General features: G+C 38.6%; 1 long non-coding RNA gene across 1 annotated transcript; it reads right to left on the reverse strand.

The window, feature by feature from the left end:
- Positions 1-16,751: 16,751 nt before the first annotated feature.
- On the reverse strand, positions 16,752-17,723 carry LOC145429461 (uncharacterized). Its single transcript, XR_013909698.1, has 2 exons — positions 17,581-17,723; positions 16,752-17,000 (listed from the first exon to the last, which is right to left on the reverse strand). It is a non-coding gene; the product is annotated as an uncharacterized LOC145429461 (long non-coding RNA).
- Between the last annotated feature and the right edge of the window lie 3,770 nt (positions 17,724-21,493).

The following is a 21,493-nucleotide window of genomic DNA, read 5'->3' on the forward strand; positions in this document are numbered from 1 at the left end:
CCTCCCCTGTGCTACAAAGAAACGTCTGCTACTATGTCTATGTTCAGTATGAGATGTATTTCTGGTGATTTGTAAGATCTCTCGAGACTAATGTAAAGAACAAAATTAAGACCAGGCTAGTATGAGCGTGATAAAGTAAAACACACTCTGAATCAGCTGTTCAGCCCAGTTTTAACTATTAATGCTCAAAATTCAATGTTCACGTGTTTGGAAGTTCCAAATGATAGTATTATGGTGTCAGTAGCCACATGCATGCAGAATTGTGTAGTGAAAGTCATACTGTTGCAGTGTTAATCACCTTTCTTCCCTATTCTGGTGCTTGAATTGAACTTCAAGCTGGTTATCTTGACTTGGTTGGCTAATGAACTGACATTCTGACATATAATTTGTCTTAATGACCACTGAGTAACAGAATAATGGAAAAAAGGGGAATATTTTTTTAACCTCTTGAGCGACCATGGTGTCCTAGATGAGTTTGGTCTGAGTATTTCAGAAAGTGTGGATTTACCCACACAGCCAACTCTAGGGTTTACAGACAATGGTCTGAAAATGAAAACATGTCCAGTGAGCAGCAGTCCTCTGGGTGAAAAAGCTTTGTTGATGTCAGAGGAGTCTGGCCAGACTGGTTCGAGCTGATAGGATGGCAACAGTAACTCAAATAACACAAGAGCACTCAGGGAGTGCAACTTCCCCCGAGGGTGAAGGATTATATTAAAACTTTGATGTTTATATGCCGATGTCAGCACAGGTAATATGGAAATAAGGCCTGGTATATTAATCTTTTTGTATCATTATGAATTCATATAATATTATATTGAAAAAAATGTTTTAAATAGCTCAAACAAAGAAAGTGTTCATGTCCCCCAATGACTAAAATGTTGCATGTAATTGGTCACAGGGCTCGGTGGCGTCAGTGTCTGGCAGCCTCGCCTCTGTCAGTGCGCCCCAGGGTGGCTGTGGCTACAATGTAGCTTGCCATCACCAGTGTGTGAATGTGTGTGTGAATGGGTGGATGACTGGATGTGTAAAGGGCTTTGGGGTCCTTAGGGACTAGTAAAGCACTATACAAATACAGGCCATCTATTCACACAAAACCTGGTATGCTGTGTATAACTGGTCATGCATTATGTTTCTCATAGCATTAGTTGAAAAGTTCTTACTAATGGTAACTTTGACTGCAGTGACAAAAGATCAATATGAGATAACTTGCGTCTACAATAAGTATAAAGCTTTTTAAAATAAAGGGTTTTTCCTGTAGTGCAGATTTTTTAATGAACAGTATTTTTATTTATTTAATTTTTTATTTATTGTTTTGTCTTTCCTTTAAAAAAAATGGTTCCACTTTCTGAAAAATCACAATTACCAGCATCCTTTTCCATTTTCATTTAATGTGCAGCTCTGATAATCATGTTCCCATTAAATGTGACATGAAATGGCAGGGATTTCATTTGATGTCTGATGGGTAATAGGCATAATATAATTTCACCGACAATATGATTAATCGTTTTGACAGAAAACAAAAACAGGTTTTTAGAAAAAGTGTGAGTTTGTTTCCCTGCTTGTTTACTGTCAAGATAAAATAATATGACCTAACCTTTGCTCCTGCTATATTTTAAAAAGACATTTTACTTAATTTATTGGAAGTTTTGAGCAAAAAAAGTTGTCTTGTGTTTGGTTGTTTGCAGGAAAGGCTCAGTAACTTACAGCAAAGGGGTAAACCAAAGACACTCTGATTTATTATTAGTAATGAATGATCAACATACCAAAATCAAAAACCTAACACATCATGAAACCAACGGCACCCACATGAATTAGACCATATCATACGCAGGCGAAAAAAGTGTCCTGAATTAGAGACCTTCAATTCCCACAGCACCCAAATGTGATCATTAGCTCAACAGAGCGCCTGACAGCTCATCCCCAGCCCGTGGCAGTTTTCTGATACATCATTTTTGCTGCTGCTTGTTTGTTTGCTTACTCAAGCAGTGGCCTGACATTCTGATAAGAAGCTGACAAAGAGCCCTCAGGGGAAGATGAAAAATAAAAATGGCATCAGACATTTAGACCTTATCTTCAGTGCCCTCAGTGTAAGGGACTATAGGGTATGGAAAGGAAGGATGGGGAGTGGTTACAGGCTGTATGTCTAGGACAGAAAGACAAGTATACAGTGGGAAAGAGAGAGAGAAAGAATTAGGAAACTTCTAACTTGTTTAACTTTAACAAGTTATATTTTAAGATTTAACAAAAAAAAGAAAACCAAACTACTGAACTCTCAAAATTTTACAATTTTCCTTGGAGAAATACATACCTCACTGACCTAGACTCACACACATTTCTCCGCAGAGAGACAGATTATATTTTGATTCTTTCTTAATATTTTTATTGAAACTTGCACGCCAATAAAGCCTCTTTGAACTGAGGAGAGAGAACGAGAGGAACGAGAGTGTGAAGCATCATCTTTCAGCAAAATTAATCGAGAGGAAAAGGAATTTCAGTGCGGCACACGAGCCGCTGGGATGTGGTGAAAAGCAGCATGACATCTGATACATCCAGTTGGGCTCCACTTATTTTCCTGTCAAGCTGTTGTTTTGCATTGTTGTTGTTGTACATTGTTGTAGAAAAACTGGACTGCTTTCAGGGAAAACTGAGAGTTAAAGTTTCAACAAAATGTCCCTTCAGATTTTGCTGAGTGTTTTGCTGATGGTTAGTGGTCATTGGTGAGAGATGTCTAATGCAAACGTGCAAGTGAGGTGCCGTTCAGAAATTAAATATCACCATTAACAGTGCATTTGTTTGCCTCTCAGTAGCAATGCTTGCCTCATAAGAGCCCAGAAATTGTACTCTTAGAAACCTTTTCCAAGAAACTAAAAGCTTCCTTCTGAGTGTTTTTGTCTGTGTTTCTACTGAAGTCTAACAACCCAAAAAGATTGGGCAAATACGTGTGCTGACATAACAGCAGCATGTAACATGGGTGTTTATAAAAAAAACAAAAAAAACAAAACAGGGCTGTTTTGGTCTCCCTTCTTTGCTCTCTGTCCATGTCAGAGCTACAGGTACATGTCTCTGAAAGACACTTGCTCTTGAAGCCTGTTACATTCACACAACATCGGGTAATATGACACCTTTCCAAAGTGACAACGTCTGGGGCTGAAAAATGAAACCACAGCAAAAGTAAGAAGAAGAAGAAGAAGAAGAAGAAGAAGAAGAAGAAGAAGAAGAAGAAGAAGAAGAAGAAGAAGAACCACCTATCTAAACTACCAAAGGTACACCCTTGATAGGTTGCCAATCTGATGCAGGGCTAACACAGAGAGAAGACCATTCGCACTCACATTCACACAATTTAGATTCAACAATAACCTAACCCCACTAATGCATGTCTTTGGACTGTGGGAGGAACCCCAGTATCCAAAGAGAAGTAATATCCAGTAAACAGAAGTAATACGGTTCCCTTTGCAATTATTTGTACTACCAGTTTGGGTGAGTGAACTAGTAATTCAACAGTTTTTGTGTCTGCACAGTGCACCCGTATATTACATGGATGCACTTTGGTAACCAAAGCTGCAAGCATTAGGCGACATCTGTCATCCAAGCATGTTCGCTTCTTGTGTTTATAATGATAAATCAAAAGCTTAAGAACCAGGCTTCACTAACCAGTGGGTGACATTACGGTGCCATGACATCCATCCTTCTCTGACCTTCTCTCAGGTCTGTGCAGAGGTGTGGGAGTGTTCATTCTTTAGAAAGCAACCACTGTGAAAAAAATGACCCCACTCCCGTTTTTATTCACCGTGAGGTTCACTGGTCCTGCACTGCTCTCTCTCTTTTTCCCTTCTCTTATTCACTGGATCAGGCACAAAGTTTGAGTGTTGTGTTTAAAAAGAGTAACTGACAATTTGTGCGATATACTTTGAGTTTTACCAGCTAGAGATGACTGAAATGTTGCAAACAGACTACTTGAGCAATCAGAAAAAGCCCAACCCACACGTTTAGGCTGTAGTACGGAGCCCCGCAGGGGACATGGGAGAAAAAAAAATTAAGACGGACTTTTGCGAGATCTCGCAAAACAAACTCGGGATCTCGCAAAACTTTTAGCTGCATTCTTCGGACGCCGGCTCGAAGCCGACCGGGAGGTCGAGGCACGATGTGCCGGAAAAGCGGTGTTCCTCCCGGCTGTAGTAGGTCTCGACCTCCCGTTAGCTTTGAGCTAACAGGAAGAATGCGGCTAAAACTTTTGCGAGATCTCACAAAAGTTTTGCGAGATCTCGAGTTTGTTTTGCGATATCTCGCAAAAGTCCGTCTTAATTTTTTTTCTCCCATGTCCCCTGCGGGGCTCCGTACTGTAGGCTTATGAACCAGGATTTTTTTTTTTTGACAGGAAATAATCAAAATATATTTTTAAAACACATAAAAAGCTGGAAAAAGAATTGTGGGTAGTGGCTAATATGCTTCATTTTTTAATACTTAACCGCAAGCAAATTTGTTCCTTCAGCGGGAAAAAAGGAAACTTTGGACAGTTAGCTAAAAAAAAAAAAAAAAAAAAGTCCATACAAGATTTTAAACTATTAAATCTACAAATAATACACTTATTGAGTCACAACACTGCGTCAGTCAATCCTGAAAGTGTTTTGTAAGCCCAGTTTAACCTGCTCAAGCTTCTGAAGCTGCTTTTGGTTTTTGTTTTGTTTTTGTTTTTTAATATCTCAAAATAATTATATGTAAAACAGCTAAAAACTAATTCAGAGTGTCTCCCCACAGCTTTGCCCTGACTGTGGCAACAAACTAACAAGAAAATGAGTTAACAGTCAACAATTACAGCTGTCACAGATGATGAGCTCTAAAAGAGTGAAAAAGGCTGTCCAAGAAAATTATTCTAACCACTTCAAGAGTGTGACAGAAGAGAGTGTGGGGTGTTTTATAAAATAAGGGTTTTATACATTAACTGCATTTATGGTTTCATCACACAGACAGGCATTCAGTGACAGGTCTTTGTGGATTAGTTAACAATGTCGCCGGGGAACTTTTCCAGTAAGAAGATATGGAGCAACTATGTCCTTATTTTAGTCGTTTTGAATTTACTTTAATGTTCTCAACAGAAATGACAAAGGGGAGGGCAGTCAGATGATAATCCGGGTCATCCTACTTACGCTGCACTGTCCACCTTTAATTGGGAGAGATTTGTATGCCACATTTGAAACATAAGTGTAGCCCAGGAGTGGGCAATTAATTTTCCCAAGGGCCACATGAAAAACTGGGACTGTGTTGGAAGCTTAGAAAGAGATAAAATTAACATTGAACTGCTCTGTATTCATTTTATCTCCTCTTTGGAGGCTGGCTGTTCGTTTGGAACCTAAATGGTCTCAAAAAAGAGTTTTTCTGATCTAATATAATAATTTTAAAGGACTTAGACACTGTAAAGGACTTTTTTCACAATAAAGACAGATGACATCTTGGTAGGCATATCCTTTCCATTACATAGAAAACAAAATAGGGGTCAAGAACAGTCACAGCTGCTTATGCATTTCTCCTTCAAACAATAGAATACAATTATTTTGAGCTCTTTCTAAAAAAACCTTTTTAAGAATAGATGACAGACAGTCATGGCCCCTGCTCTGACAGGTGAGCGAACCAATGGGAAGATCCAATCTCATTAGGTTGGGACTGACAAACAACTTCTGTCAAAATGTTAGTCAAATTGTCACACAGGCATGCAGGTTAAACTGTAGCCTGACACAGCCGCACCATCTACCAGGGCTTAGGGCATTAATCTCCTTTATGACATTCCCCAGTCCCAGACTGGTCCGGGTTTATTGCACGGTACATGGCAGGTAGGTATGACCAAGGAAAGTCTATCTGCCACCCTATGTTTGCAATATATCATGTCATATTATATCTTATATCAAGCTTCCAATTCAGTTTTACACTTAAACATTAATTTCCAATCAAATGTGTCGAGTACAGTTAGCAGCTACATAGCTGTACATCTCATTACAAGATGATAAACACCAGCAGGCGCAACAGTGATTTATAAGGTAATTAATATTGTTACAACCAAGCACATAGTGTGAAGTACACGAGGTCAATCTCATAAGAACTAACGCCTCACAGTATAACCCTTTTTCAATATTAACATCCCAGCTACTGTCTAGTGTGCATCACATTCACATCGGGTGCTTCTGTAACTCTCAGTTTGTGTTCAGACAACATTCAATGCTGACGCAGGAAATTGGATATGATGGTCAGGATAGAAAGCCAAGTTGAGAGATCATTTTTCTTTCTTAACAAAACAGCAAGCCAAAACATTTATTGCAAGGTCATGCTTTTATTAGTTATATCTGCTATCCTTCTATTTTGTTTGCCTTCCTCACAGCCAGTGCATTAGTGGAGGGAATTCAGAATGAGGAAGTACTATTTGCCGTGTACAATACAGCCCTTGTGCTAAATGGACCACAGGGATATTTTCACTTGGTGGCTTGGTGGCTTGGCCGGCTGGTTGTGTAATTGCAGGATGGATATACGCCATGCTCTTACTGCATTTGACTATGTGCCATGGTTTATCCCTAAGAGTTTTTTGTTGTTGTTGTTGTTGTTGTTTTGGGAGGTTTTTTGGTGCACTTCTGCTCCTGTTGTCATGCAAATGATTTATTTTAGAAAATTGGAACAATTTCCTTTTAAAGCTGTATTTAAAAGGTTACAGAAGACAGAGTGAGAGAGAGGAGTGTAACTGCACCGAGTAAGATGTAGTTTATGACAGGAAGTCAGACTGGCAGTTGTAAGAATGGCACTGCAATCTAAGCTGGAAGATTTGTGATCACTCCGTGGTAAGTGTTTAGTGAAGGCGCTTGCCAATAGCTTGCAGAAATAACATTGCCAAATTCTTATTCATAGAGATGTGTAAGGATTTATATGACAAATGTGTTTCACTTGTTTAGCCGGATTGGCATCAGAGGAAGTGAGCAGGTCTCTATATCAAAGCTAACCCTCCCTTTTTTTCTGGAGGCACATTGTTGTGATTCCATTTCAGAAAAAGTGAAATATAAGGAAAACGGATGTTACAAGTGTTTTCCTTCTAGTTTGCTTAGTGGAGTTATTTGTTTTTAAGTATAGAATTGTCTAAAAGTCTTGAGCCACCTCACAAAGTGAATCAGGCAGGTTGTGTCTACACATAACTTCATGCCTAATGGCACAAGCCACAAATGTAGATACCAACTACTCACCAAGACACAGCAGCTGAAAGCAATCATATTAAAGTTGGACTCATTAGCAAAACTGGGTATGAGCAATAGCGCTTTTAAGAGGAATGTTTATTTGTTTGTTAAGCCACATTACACCGACCTGTGAATGACAGAAACTTAAACTAGTGTGTCTACATATAATAGACAACTTCAAAAAGAACCGGTTGTTTAGACACTTTGCTAACATGATTTGTCCTCGTTTCTTTAGATGAATATATTTTTAAAATCCCAGAGAGAACAGAGTTTGAGGGGGCATAAAATAATATTTTTTCACCAACAAGGTGATTCCCAAAGAGCAAACTTGACCTGTCTCAGCACAGCCTGCAGTGTGTGCTTAAAAAAAATCAGGAAACTGGAGAACTGAAGTTCAAAAGAATAAAAAGAAGGCTTAAAAAGATGAACACTATCTGGTAGACACATCCTTAAGAAATGGGGAAATAAAATCAGCAAAAACTTGAGATGCATCTGGACCTTCAGCTGATCCGTCTCTGTTGAAGCCTCATCAAAAATGGTCTGAGTGGAAGAGTGGCTGTTAAGAAGCATTTCTTAAGAGAGAGAAACAGGGAGAAAAGGCTGAGGTGTACCAAATTACGCAAAAACTAAACTAAAAATCAGCGACGAGTAATAATTCTCTGTGTGACTTCATCAGTCTCTCACGTCATGCTGGAGGAATTACGCTGAAGGCTTTGGTTTATACATAATTCTCTTAAGGACCCGCTTCAACATTTCCTTGGAACATTATGTTACTGATAGCAGAAAGATCTAATTTTGTATCCACGCCATTCTAGGAGGTCCAGGTCCCTGTTCTGGAAGGATCTGGCTCGAATATAAGAATGAATTAATGAAGTAGGTCTTTATGTAAAAGCCAATGCAGAGAAGCAATCTTTGATCCGAAATCATAACAACCTGCATTTCTACTGTTCTCATAAACAATGCTCTTGTGTCTCCTGAGGAAAAATTGAGGCCTTTGAACAGAATGTGTCAGGAAGCACGTGTGCCTTTGTGCGTGTCTGTTCCAAATATCAAGAAGTGCCCCTCAGGTTAATATGGAGATGAGATCAAAGCTGACCGAGAGCCATTCAAACACAGAGGCCACTGACAATGGACCGCTTTCAGCGCCTGTCCTGAGGCTGGAACTCAGCTGACATTTAAAAGGAAGGACCTGGATTACGTTTTCCTCTCCCTTTTCATAGCTCTGCAAGAAGTCCACTTGGAAGACACAGCTGTCCGATCAACTCTCACTTGCTTTTCTGCCGGGACGCTTTACATTTGTTGCCCCTGCATCACGTGACTCCTTGGGTTCTGGAGATTTCATCATATCCCTCAGAATTATATCACAGTGTGTGTGAAGTGTACAAATAAATGTTTTAGCATGATGGACAGCCTGTGCCCACAAAAGTGTACATACATTGTATGTGCACTTCTTGGCTTCAGATCAAGCTGAAAGTGATTTCAGACATTCACAAGAAAACCTGCTCCATTCACGTCAAAGAGAAAGGTGGAGGTGGGTCAGGATGACCTCAGCCTACCCCTGCTCCTATTGAGAGCTGAGAACCGATGTGGTGAACAGACGAGAGCTGAGTAGAAGGAGCCAAGTGGGAGTAGAGAAGTGGAGAGAAATGGGAGCACGAGGTGGGGAGGGTGTATGTGTGGCTGGTGTGAGGGTGAAAATTGATTTATTGCGGCGCTGATGAGGAGCGGCATGCCAGGAGACAGTGGGTGCTCTCCAAGCCCTTGCTGCGGCAACATAAAACGAAACGGGGGCCCTCCCATCCGTTATAATTGCTGCGGAGATCTCAGCAAAGGCTTGAGGTCTGTGTGTAAAAATTTATGCAACCCTGACTGCTGGTACCCAGCTTGTTATTTATAATATCCATGTCTAGATGCCGCAAGTAGAGATATAAGGCACGCTGTTTCCGCTCTGCACTATTGGCAGCTTCAACCTACAATGTAGACACTAGCCCCGCCCACTCATAGATCAAAGAATACTGTAAACATAAACACAAACACACAAACATTCATGCGGGAAACGCATCGGTTGCTGCATTGAGCCGTCCTGGAGCAAAAAATAAAAAATAAAAAATTCTAGTTCTAAATATGTGAAAGAAAAATAAACAGCCCCGATCTGGTTAGCTGCTTAAAACCGAAAAAAACAAACAAAAAAAACCCCCCACACACACGAGATTTTGTAATGGCATTCATAGGGATTTGGTACTGGTTCAGTGTAAAAGGCATGACTATTTGAGTTCAAGTCAATTACCAAGCTATAAATCATTGTACCTCATGGCTGTTGTGGGAATAATTCTTTAAAATGAGGGCTGGCAGCCGCTGTTCAAGTGCAGACACGCACACTGGGAAAAGAAAGGCGGAGGAATAACATGACGTTTTGACCTTTTCATTGAAACGTTTAGCACTCGTTCTCCCCACACATTTTATTTCAATCAAATGAAATATCCCACAGTTTTAAAGAGGTTTAACCATTCATTTGTGGCTCATTTCTACAAGACATAGTTGCTAATCTTAGGATAAACACACATTAGTGCCCATGCTTGGTAAATACACAAATAACATAAAACGATCCGACAGCGCTTGGCTAATGGTGACTGTCTGCACCACACATGTTTAAGTACCATATAAACAACCTGCAGTTTCGCACAGGGAATTTTTATGGTGCCTGAAGCTTTGACAACAGAGGAATTTACTTGAGCACCTGAAAGAGCTTTGGAGCATGCTGCAGTGGTTTAAAGCGGACACAGCATGAGGGCGGGGGATGCGGGAGGGGAGTTAGCCAATACTGCTGACAAAGGTGCTGGTAAGCTTGTTTGTCTCTCTTCTGTATATGTGTGCTTGCGTGTGTGTGAGATCTGCCTACACATGTGGACGTCTAACTGGAACTGACTAATACAGACTGTGAATTCAGCACTGTGAGAGGCTGTTTTTTTTCTTTCTTCACATTCAAATGCCACTTCCTGTAATCACGGGTAAATCTTCCATCAAAATATCTCAAACAAATCAAAGCAAACTCATTAATAATCTATGTTGGTGTTATCACTGCGCCATCACTAATGACATTTTGGATGACAATTACAAATGGCACACTGCGATGAAAAGCACAGAAGAAAGCCAACTGATCCGAGGTGAGTTTAAGAGAGGTCAGCAGTCGATCCCTTGCCTCTTCAGACGCCTCACTCCAGCAGTGCGAGCAAGAATCTTAAAATATTCATCACAGCTCTTTAAAATTGAAATGATTGGCTCATTAAAGGATGGCGTTCAGCACAAAAGAATCAGAAACTATTGTTGCCTTGTTTTATACATCATGGGCAAAGCAGAAACATGTGATGGGCATTTATTAGTGAGATAAAGAGCAAGATTGTTAGCAAGTGAAAACTGATGTAAATGGTGAACAGTCCAAAATATGAAAACTAGAGATGGCACGATACCACTTTTTTATGTCCGATACTGATATCATAAATTTGGATATCTGCCGATACCGATATGAATCCGATATAGTGTTTTTTAATCAATAAAAATGTTTTTTTAATATCTTGCTGCTTTTTGTATAAGTTCATACTCAAGTTAAACAAAAAATCAAACAAACACTAAAGCTATTCTGTTATACCTGTATGTAAAAAATACACTGCACCCAAAATATTTCATAGTTCAGCAACACTGATCAATCTAATAAATTTAAACCTACTCCATCCTCCCTATTCTGGTATTTCAAAGAGTACTTAGCAGAAATATTAAGCAACCTAACTAATAGGGTTCTAAAACTCCCAGCAAAAAAATAAAAAATTAGGGAACCACCCTCCACCTCATGATGCTTAATCGACGTAATCAACTTTAATTTGATGCAGTGTGGAAAAAAATGCACAGAACTCAATTATTTTTCAAGAATAATTAAATAGATTCAACATCTTTCTTCAACAGAATTGCAGACTGCACAGACTAGGGTATATTAGACTTAATAGTTACTATATACAGTAATGGACTTCTATACATTTTTCATCAGATTAAAACTTTGGGTGTAAGATTCGGATAATTATTTATTAAAAGCTAGACATTTTAAATGAGAATAAGAAAGAAAAGTATGTCTTTGTGCCCCCTTTTCCCTGTTCATGCCCTATCGTCCCCCCTGGCTAAACTTTGCTAGATCCGCCCCTGCACATTTACCAGCCGTCAGCTGTGTAGAAAAGGATCCTGGTGTAAAAAGTAATCTTAAATAAATTCTAACAACAGCTTATCAAGGTTAAACGTGCTGCTGTTGTTCAGCCGCTGGTTTCCTCTTTCTGGCGTGAAGTGGGCCAAAAAGAAACAAGAGACACGGACTCGCGACAGAAAAGCCGATCAGCTGATCATTAAGCAGTTTCATGATTGAAGTAGCAACAGGAGAGGGAGGGAGAGAGAAGAGGCAGTCGCTCCATTTATCGGTTGTTAAGCTTAATGTGGGAATGCTTTACAAACATTCAGAGATGGACTTACACACTTGCTTTACTTCTCTCGGGGATAACTTCGTCGGAGATGAAATGCCGGTTTGGTAGCAAAGCTCCAAATGCTCAACCAGACCACTGACAGGTGCCACAGCCGCTCTATCATGTGACGCATACTGCTCCAACGTGCTAAGGTTATGAGCCGAGTTACTGCGTGTTGCAAATTTTGTGAGGTGCTTTTTTGATATTTAACGGATCGGATTACATTTTCTATTTCTCTCCGATATCCGATCCAGTAATTTAGGTCAGTATTGGACTGATACCGATACTGATACGTAATATCGGATCGGTCCATCTCTAATGAAAACACAAACTTTGTTTTATAATATGATAAGGATATATTTGTTTGTTTACACAGTTTTGGACATGTGTCTACAAAACTGTGGTTATTTACAAGAAAACTTCAAAGGGAACCTGTAATTTCTCAAGTCAAAATAACACCAATGCTACCGTTTTTTGGGGGGGGGGGGTTCAAATAACCTATCAAGATTTTATCGTCTTATATGACAGTAAACGAAATATTTTTGGTGGTTTGTACTGTTTTTAAAAGAAGCAATTTGAAAACCTTAACTTGTGCTTTTAGGAATTGTGATGTCCAATTTTCATATTTGTCATCACCTTTTGGAGATAATTGATGCTGCTCTACAGTTGTTATATATTTCATTGGTTTGTCTCGCAGAGTAGGCTTTACCTTTCTGAAGAATACAAGACAAGATTTCAAAGGGTTTTGAAAAACAGCACGGACCTGCAGGACAAAATAAGTGGAGTGAGACTTCAGCAAGCCTGGCAAACATCACATGCATTATGATTACCCACATCAAGCCCTTCTCTAAATTCCTAATGCATTCTTTACCTGCTCATCAGCTAACATGAAATTAATTTCCAGACCAAGATGAAGAAAACAAACAGACAAATAGGAAACAAAAGCAAAGCACACGGGTGGAGAACGCACAAATTAAAAGAAAGGCAACTGAGGCTGCACAGATTTCTGCTGCAGAGCAATTCAAGAGCTGCCTGTGATGGCTGAGACTCAGAGGAACAGCAGACCCAGGAGGCCTGCAGCAGCACACAGTGATGGGAATGTAAAATGAGGTGAAGAGCTATGTCAATGAGATCTTATGGAAAACAAGCAGAAGCTTTTTCGTGGGATGGGGGGTCCATGCTTCATTAGGGCAGATTTAACCTCTACTTAACCTCTGCTGACAGAAACCACAAACCAGATGAGATGCATGAAGATTGTAACATTTCTTAAGTCTCAAGGCATCCATCTAACACAAGAGTCAGAAGTTTTGCTTGTAGCAGGCAAAGCAAGAGTGTCTGAGGCTCAAACTGGTAATTAACCTCAAAGCTTGCGAAAAACAGGACAAAAATCCTGCCAGGCTTTAATCTGCTTGTCTGTGGTCGGTAAATAAGAAGCCCTGGGTATACTACTTTATTGAAACACTCTCACAGGTTGGCCTGCCAGGTAGTGGGGCATTAATATTGGCTCCAGCAAGAAGCTGTCAGGATTTATTAGTCAGTATCACTGGTACTCAGCCAGCAGGTGTCAGCTCTGGCAGAGAAAGAGAGAGCGAGATATATTCACAGATAGTAAGAAAGAAAGAGAGAGAGAGAAAGCCAGCCGCCATCACACAGAGATAGGCAAAACGACTAGAAAACAGAAAGCTGGCTTTTCTCTGCCCCTCTCTCCTTATTCTGCAGCAACATTTTAAAACTGTGTGTACAACTCCAAATCAGCAACATACTCTGCATTTCAACAAGTCACATGTTCATCATAATTTTGCTCCAGTCTTGGTTACATGCCTGCGTGCATGTAATGTATGCATGCTTAAGTTATGATAAACTTGAAGGAAAAGCCATTAGGATGAGCTTATTTGGTTATGCTAAGAGAGTTAATATTTAATTTGCACAGCAATACTGAGAAGCTGTCAATGTGTGTCATAAAAGACGAATATGAAAACTACATTGGGAGTATGTACATGTGCTCTGTGATTTATGTTTTGGCCTTCAAAAGTTCCGTTAGCTGTTTATCGTTTAGCTCTTCTTTGGACTGCCTTAACATCGCCAAGCACTCCAGAAGGGGTGCATTTTCCTCTGTTGCTAAGCAACAGGCACAGCCTAACTACCCTGCCAAAGAATACACAGCCAAGCAGTTAATGAGGATACAAAGGACTCGACGTGAATTGCTTGACGGTGCAACAGACAAGAATCAGTGCTCATGATTTGGACTGAATGGAGAATGCTAACTCGACATGAGACATTACTGGAAAATGCAGTTCATACATTGCAACCTAAAGCATGTAAGCTTCATGTTGAGATATGTGTGTGTCTTTTTAGATTAATGTCTCCATCTAGTGACAAGTCCCTTAGGCAAAGTAGGCTAAAGACACAGTATGTCTAGGAGAGATAACGGCCAGAAGGTGTGAATTTAAGATGAACCGAAATTCACTGTAATTATAATAAGATACAGATAAATACAGTAAGTACATACTGGGATACGGATACAGTGTAAAAGTTTAACAAACTGGCACAAAGGATGCAACTACATTTATTTTTATTATCAGTTAATACAGTTTTTTCCCAAATCAATAAAGAAAATGAAACTCATTGTACGTTTTCCGCTTTTTATCAACCTACCTCCTGTTCAAACGGGTGCCAATACGCTCAGTATGCCTCTACTTCATTCTGTGAACGATCAACCTGAAATTCAAAGGAGAAAAAAGTTGTTGGTTGTGTATTATGTAGGAACATTATTCCCAAGGCAATGTGCATTGTCACAGTAGCACAGAATGTGTTAAACACTCAGTTCTTTAGAGTTCCCTGGTTTTTAATGAATTTCAAATATTTGCATGTCTAGAAGCTAATTCCCTCTTTCTTTTCCATTCGTGGCAGGCACATACTCATTGAAATTTTCATTTCATTTTAAATTACTCAAAGAAAAAAACTATAAAGGTGGCCTCATTTAACTTGCCATAGACTTAACCCTTCTCATATTATCCTGTGATGTGTCTGTATTCATTGCTCAGGAGCGAGTGCGATTGAACAATAATGTATGGGATAATGTCTTACCAAAAAAATTGACTTTAAGCTCTGCTGGAAAAATTATGAATTCGTTTTCAAAAATGCATTGTCAGAAACAATCTTCTTTCCAAAAAAATATTTTTTTGTGCTTTTTATGAGAGTTCAGTCATAAAATACAGTAATTTAATACTGGTATTCTGCAATGTCAGATAACTTAACACTCAATTTTCACAGCAATGCATATAATTAAATCAGAATATTTTTTCCCATCATTTCTTAAAAATGATGGGCAGCTAACCTTGTTCCAGCCCTCTGGATCACTGGTTGTTCTTCTCTCTGCATTTTTCAGTTTGGTTCTTGAATTTGGTTAATGCTGTTGATACTAGAGAAGGCAACAGCTTCCAGCAGGATAATGTATGATGTATCAAACTGGGTTTTTTTAACATACCACTGAGTTCACTGTCCTCAGATGCCTTTGACAGCTGCAAAACTCAATCCAATAGAGCATCTTCGGACATACACGTATATTAAAAATACTAATAATTTGGTAGTTTCTGTTACTAAGACTCTCCAGGATCCCATTTTACTGTGATGAAACACACAGACTTACAAAGTTCAACTGGTAACGACAGGTCAAAAAAGTTACCTGTGGTGCAATTTGGTTTGGTTTATGCTAATTGCAGTGAAACCTTACTGAATACTAAACAAACAAATGGCACAGCTGCAGCCAACCTTAACATAAATACACCAAAATGCTGTATAAATTAAGACAGACTTAGTGTTTAATTTTAATAAGCCACACTGGTTACTATAGCTGTCCACTAGCAAAAAACAATAACTTTTTACTCCTTTTAAGCTATGAGAAGGCAAGGCCATTGCAGGGAAGAGCTTTTCCATTAATCTCTCTCCTCTAAGCTACCATTATTTTTCAAGGTTGAATGTCACCTACTTGTGATCTATTGATTTAGAGTCCACTTTAAACCTGAAAAGATGTTTAGCTTGAGTTTTGAATCAACTGCATGGTTATTCTTGAATTACCTTTGAGTTTACTTAATAATTAAATACATGAAAGATTTTGTTTGCAAAACATCCATTTAATGAATTTGTGTTCCTTAATTTCCTCACAAAACTCAACACCAAACTCTAATCCAGCATAGATCATCCATAAGAAGAGGCAAATATGTGACTTATAAAAGCAGCGTAATCAATAACTATACGAAAAAGGTACGTAGCCTCACAGTGGCCTTACAGTAATGCATTGCAATCAATAACAAATACACCAGATTCAGTGCAAGCTTCTTTTTTTTTTTAAGTCAGCAGTAACATGACAGGCTTATAGTGGTGTGCAAGGGAAGCAGGGTGTGCAGGGCTTTTACAACTTTATAACCTATTTGCATGTATGAGGCTAATTAATATAATTGGATCAAGGAGGATTAGACAAGGCATCTACAACATGGAACTGTGAGAGGTGAAAGGCCAAATGGCAGATGGAAGGCTAAAAACTACTGGTGGAAAGCAGAAAATGTCATTTTATTTCATAAAATACATACCTATTCTCTTGCATACATCTGAAAAATTATTGTTCCTTGGTTCGGATTTGCCCTCAATCCGAAACTACTGTGGACAGTCTGCTTTCAAAATTAATAAAAAAATATATACAATAGAATAATACCATGCATACACAGCAAATCCAGCATGTCCAAATTAACACTGTCGGATTTGATTTCAACACTATTAAAGTGTCTATATGGGTCCACACCAGAGAGTGTTAATTTAACTCTTTTTGGAGAGTTGGTACGTTAACTCTGATTTAGTGTTAAACACCAAATCTGTCTGGAGTTGATCATTTAACACTTGGTGTTAAGAGTTTATATATTAACTCTCAAAGAATATTTTAGTTTAACTACGTAAGAGTTATCTTCTAATTCATTCTAAAAAGTGGGAATTTTACTGTTCTGATCTTCTAGAAATTTCTTTTGGAAATAAACATTTACTAAAAAAGATGCAATGGTTTTTGAAAAACATTTATTCTGAACTGTGCACCACAATTTCAAAACATTTTCTGAAAGATGTAACAGTATACATGTTCTCACTTTCATTAGAATTTTGTTTATCAAAAGGTCTGACATGGTAAATGCAAATAACAGCATTCTCATCACTTATTTCTTCAATACAATATGCATGTCCTTCATTCATCACTTTGTGGAACTTCAATGCACTTCTGCTCTCCCCCATATTCCATCTTCACAAGCATATCCTGTGCGGAGATCGAATAAAAATTAGTTGACATTCATTAATGGCACAAATAATCCAGTAAACAATTGCAGCACAGTAAAAAAAAAAAAAGGAATCCTCTTTGAGCCATTACTTGTGTAAAGTATTTTCCCAAAAGACAAGGACACAGGCAACAGGTAATACTGAACTAAATGTAAAACCTCAACCTTTTTAATTTTTACCTAAACCGTCTGCACAAAACTCTGGAGGGATCTATGCTAACGTAGAATCCAGTCAGGACGTCAGCTACTGCTGTTTGCTCGGTTTTTTTTATGGGAGATCGTTTTCAGGCTTCAAGCAGCACCATTATACCAACATTTCACATTCTAGACATTGTTTTAGGTGTATTTGACCAAAGATTTGACTGAAAATTCACATGCAAGCTTTTTTTCAAGGCTGTGGTATTTGCCTGCAAACAATACCTTTCAGCTAGCTAAAACAGAATATTATGCTATCACCGAGCAACATGGCTAATGCCTTTCACACAGCTTTGTCTCAACTCCAAAGAGCCACAGAAGTAAAAGCTAATAACAATTGAAACAATCTTTGAAAAAATGACTTACCAAGCATGGCAAACAACTCAAATATGTAGAGCAAAATGTTCTGAAACGGCTTCACTTCAGCTTCGATTGGAGCCGTGCTGGGGGCGGAGTCTGTGAATTTACTCTGTTGGTGTCATAGCCCCTCTAGGAGTTCAGAGTTAAGAGGTCAAGAGTTAATGTTTCCATTTTAACACCTCCAGATTTGACAGCGAAACACTCATTTTTAACACTCGATTTTAACTACTATCATTTTACACCTCAGAGTTACAAAAGAATGTGACTCTACTTAGAGTAAAATTAACTCTACTTTTGCAAGGAGACTATTAACACCAAAAAATGTAACACTTTTGAATTTGCTGTGTACTTACTTTTTTTTTCGATATTTCTAAAATGAAGCTGAATACTGAATTCAATTTTCAGCTGAAACTGTGTAATTATGTAAAAGAAAAATGGCTGAGGTGTTGGATGTCCTCTAGATGGGTTGAATTGGCAAGAAATGACAACAATGTTCAAGATCACGGATATTTGATTGTAGCAATCTTTTATTGAGAAGCACAACAGTAATGTAATAAAAGGTAAAAATATACCTTTTTTCTAAAGATAAACAACAAAGAAAATTTTATTCATAGAGCTCTTTTCTTTCAATAGCCACAAGGTTCTTTTAAAAGTACCAAGCATAGAAATTTCAAAAAAAGTAACACAGATTTTACAAGAAAGATGAAAACAATAATAAAAATAAAATGCAAACTAAATAAAGCTGAAATGAATGGTTGGCAGGTGTATAAAAGTGTTTGTGATGCAAAAATAATAAGTTACTTTGTGAGAAGTTTTTAAAATAATATATGAGAAAAGATTTTGAAATGTTTTCTCTTAAAAAAGAGATTCAGTGAGACAATGATTGGTACTCTGTGTAGCTTTCAGGTAACTTTTTGTCTTTATGTTTTTATGTATTGTCTTTTTTAATATTTATGTTGGTAGATGCTATATAAATACAATTTTACTTTTACTTTAGCAATAATGGCCCCAAACATCGCCCCTTCTTTTGTGGACCAAACTGCCAGAGAGATATGGGAGACTTCTTGAAGTACTTACCTACAGTGGTTTCCATTTAACACAAATTTGTCATGATCCTGGGTCTGCTGACCCAGCGTTTTGTGTTTAGTTTATGTAGCCTTCAGGTTTCCTAAGTTCATCGTTATCATGCCTAGTTGTTTTTTACCCCTCGTGTTCCCACTATGTTAAGTCTATCATGCCTAGGTGTTTCTAGTTATTTACCCCTCGTGTTCCCACTATGTTAAGTCTCTCCTGTTTTTCATGTATTTCATGTCTGTGGCTTATGTTGTCAAGTTCAGGTTGTCATGTCTATATCTCACTGTGTTTCCTGTTTTATTGTGAAGAGGTCGGCGTGTCTGTGTTCATCATGTTCAGTTACTCTCCCCCTGTGACGTAATTATGTTCATGTGTCAGCTGGGTCCCCATGTGTTGCCACTTCCCTCATTATCCTCCTGTGTCCATTTAGTCTGTGTGCTCTCAGTCATTCTTGGTCAGGTCGTCCGTTGTACTGCTCCGTTGTTCCTATGTCTCCGCTCCAGGTATCCCTGTCAGTTCGTTATGTTTAGAGTTTTGTATGTTTCGTTTTAGTTCACCCAGTTTAGGTCATTGTTTAGTTTTCATCGATTCCCTATTATTTTGTACCCTCGTTTCTTGCCTTAATAAACGGCTTGTTTTGTTATTCATATCTCATTTCGGTCTGCGCTTGAGTCCTTCCCTGCAACATACGGTCGGCCCTAGCCAGACCGTGACAAAATTTGTTGAAAGGTTTGATGGCAGACAGGTAATTTGTATAAGAACAAGAATCATTAGAAAAAAAAATACAGTGCAATACCAAAGTTTTTATTCATACCTTATTTCAAATGGGAAATCCAAGTTTGGAAGTCAGTATTTGGTCATCATTAGCCTGAACTCTCTTAGGCAACCTTTGATTTTTTTTTTTTTTTTTTTTTTTTTTTTATGTATTCATCAGGAATAGTTCTTTGGGCTCCTTAAAGGCCATTCAAAGCTCTTCTTTGGATCTTGGCTTCCTTATGTTCAATTCTCTGTCAGGATGATGCCAAACTGCTTCAACGTTGAGTTGCATTTCTCAATGCAAATGTGTCATACCTCAGAGACCATGTATGGTTACGTTTTAGCAAACAGATGGATCACCTGAAAATGCCAAATGCATCTCTCAGGTCCTGTATCAGGTCTTTGCTTGATTTTCCCCTATTTTCTATGGATTTGACTTTCAGATACAGTTTATCTGCTGTGGATAGTTTTTCTTCCTTTGGCTTCCAGTTGTCTAATTTTCTCACATCTTTTAAGAACACACCATGCTGAGATATGTCATTTTTGGCTAATAGCTCTTTGGGGATTACCTTGTTGGTGCATAAATACCAACAGCTGTCAAACTCTGTTATCTTTAGCATTTTTTTTTGTGTATTCAACTAAAGAATGGGGACAAATTATGTGTTTTTGTATCAGGCTAACTTTGCTAAGTTGCCTGTTATGTGCAGACAGAATACTGGTTGATGTCTGTTTTATGGTTAAACGATTTATTGGTCAGTGTTATGTGGTTTAACAAGCAAACAACAAAAAACAATCTTATGACTGTTCAAAGAAAACTTCAAAAGAACTTCAGAAATACTGGAGAACTATTGCTCAAAACATTTTTTTAAAATGATAAAGTCTGGGTCCTTGGAAGTGAAATAAGAAGAAACGAGGGGGGGGGGCTAAAGACTTTTGCATAGTAAACGATATATCGTTTACTATAGTTTCAGTTGACACATCTTGATGTGTCAACTGAAACTTGAATCAAACACTGCGATGAAACTCTCACGACCGCCAGAGAATAACTAAAGCAGAGGTGTCCAACTCCAGTCCTCGCGAGCTACTGTCCTGCAGCTTTTAGATGCATCCCTACTCCAACACAGATTAATCAAATGGTTGGATTACTTCTTCAGCATGCCATCAAGTTTGGCAAAGGCCTGACAGCAAGCCATTCATTTGATTCAGGTGTGTCGGAATAAGGACGCGTCTGAAAACTGCAGGACTGTAGCTCTCAAGGACTGGAGTTGGCCACCCCTGAGCTACAGTGTTACTTCTGCTGCAGAGGAAAGCACATTAGAGTTACCAACCTCCGAAATGACCAAAGATCAGTGAGATCAGAGCCCACTTCAATTCTTTCAGAGTATAAGTCATCACATCAAATGTTCATGGACACTATGTAAATCAGGCCTCCATGGCTGAACAGTTGCATGGGAGCCCAATGAGAAGAAGACAACTGCTTTGGCCTAATGAGTCCAAATGCAATAGTTTTGGTTTCAGCTGTTCTGTCTTGGTGAGCAATTGGTATCTACAGCTGTGCCTTCTGCCATTAGGCATGAAGGGGCAGGTGTGATGGTGCACAAAGCTAGTATCTGCCTCACAAAGTATCACTTAAGCAATATTACAGACCCAAATACCTTGTCCAGCTCACGCTCACTGGAGAGTTCACCTCAGATGACTTTGAAGACACACGCCACTACAGAAGCATGAGATTATTATGTTTTTTTCCTTTTTCATGGTGGCTCACCAGTTGATGGGCTGTGGATGAAAATCTATAAGCTGATTTAACAGAGACAATATGGACCCCAGATGTTAACTTGTTATTTGATACACTAAAAACTCTGTTTGATTTTGCCATGTGGAGCTTCTTTGTTACAGTGCTATCTTTTAAGTGAAAAATAGCACATTGGGGAGTTTGTATTACATTTGCATCACCAATTCTCAAGGAAAATATAAACTGAGCCACAATTCACTTAAAACAACGAAAAAAAAGTTGGCTGATTGAACTTTTCACGGCATGAGACCCTAAACTTAAATTTAGAGTTCCACCTAGTTATCACCCAGTTTATGA

This window comes from Astatotilapia calliptera, chromosome 6 (assembly GCF_964374335.1).
Source record: "Astatotilapia calliptera chromosome 6, fAstCal68.1, whole genome shotgun sequence".
Taxonomy (NCBI): Eukaryota; Metazoa; Chordata; class Actinopteri; order Cichliformes; family Cichlidae; genus Astatotilapia; species Astatotilapia calliptera.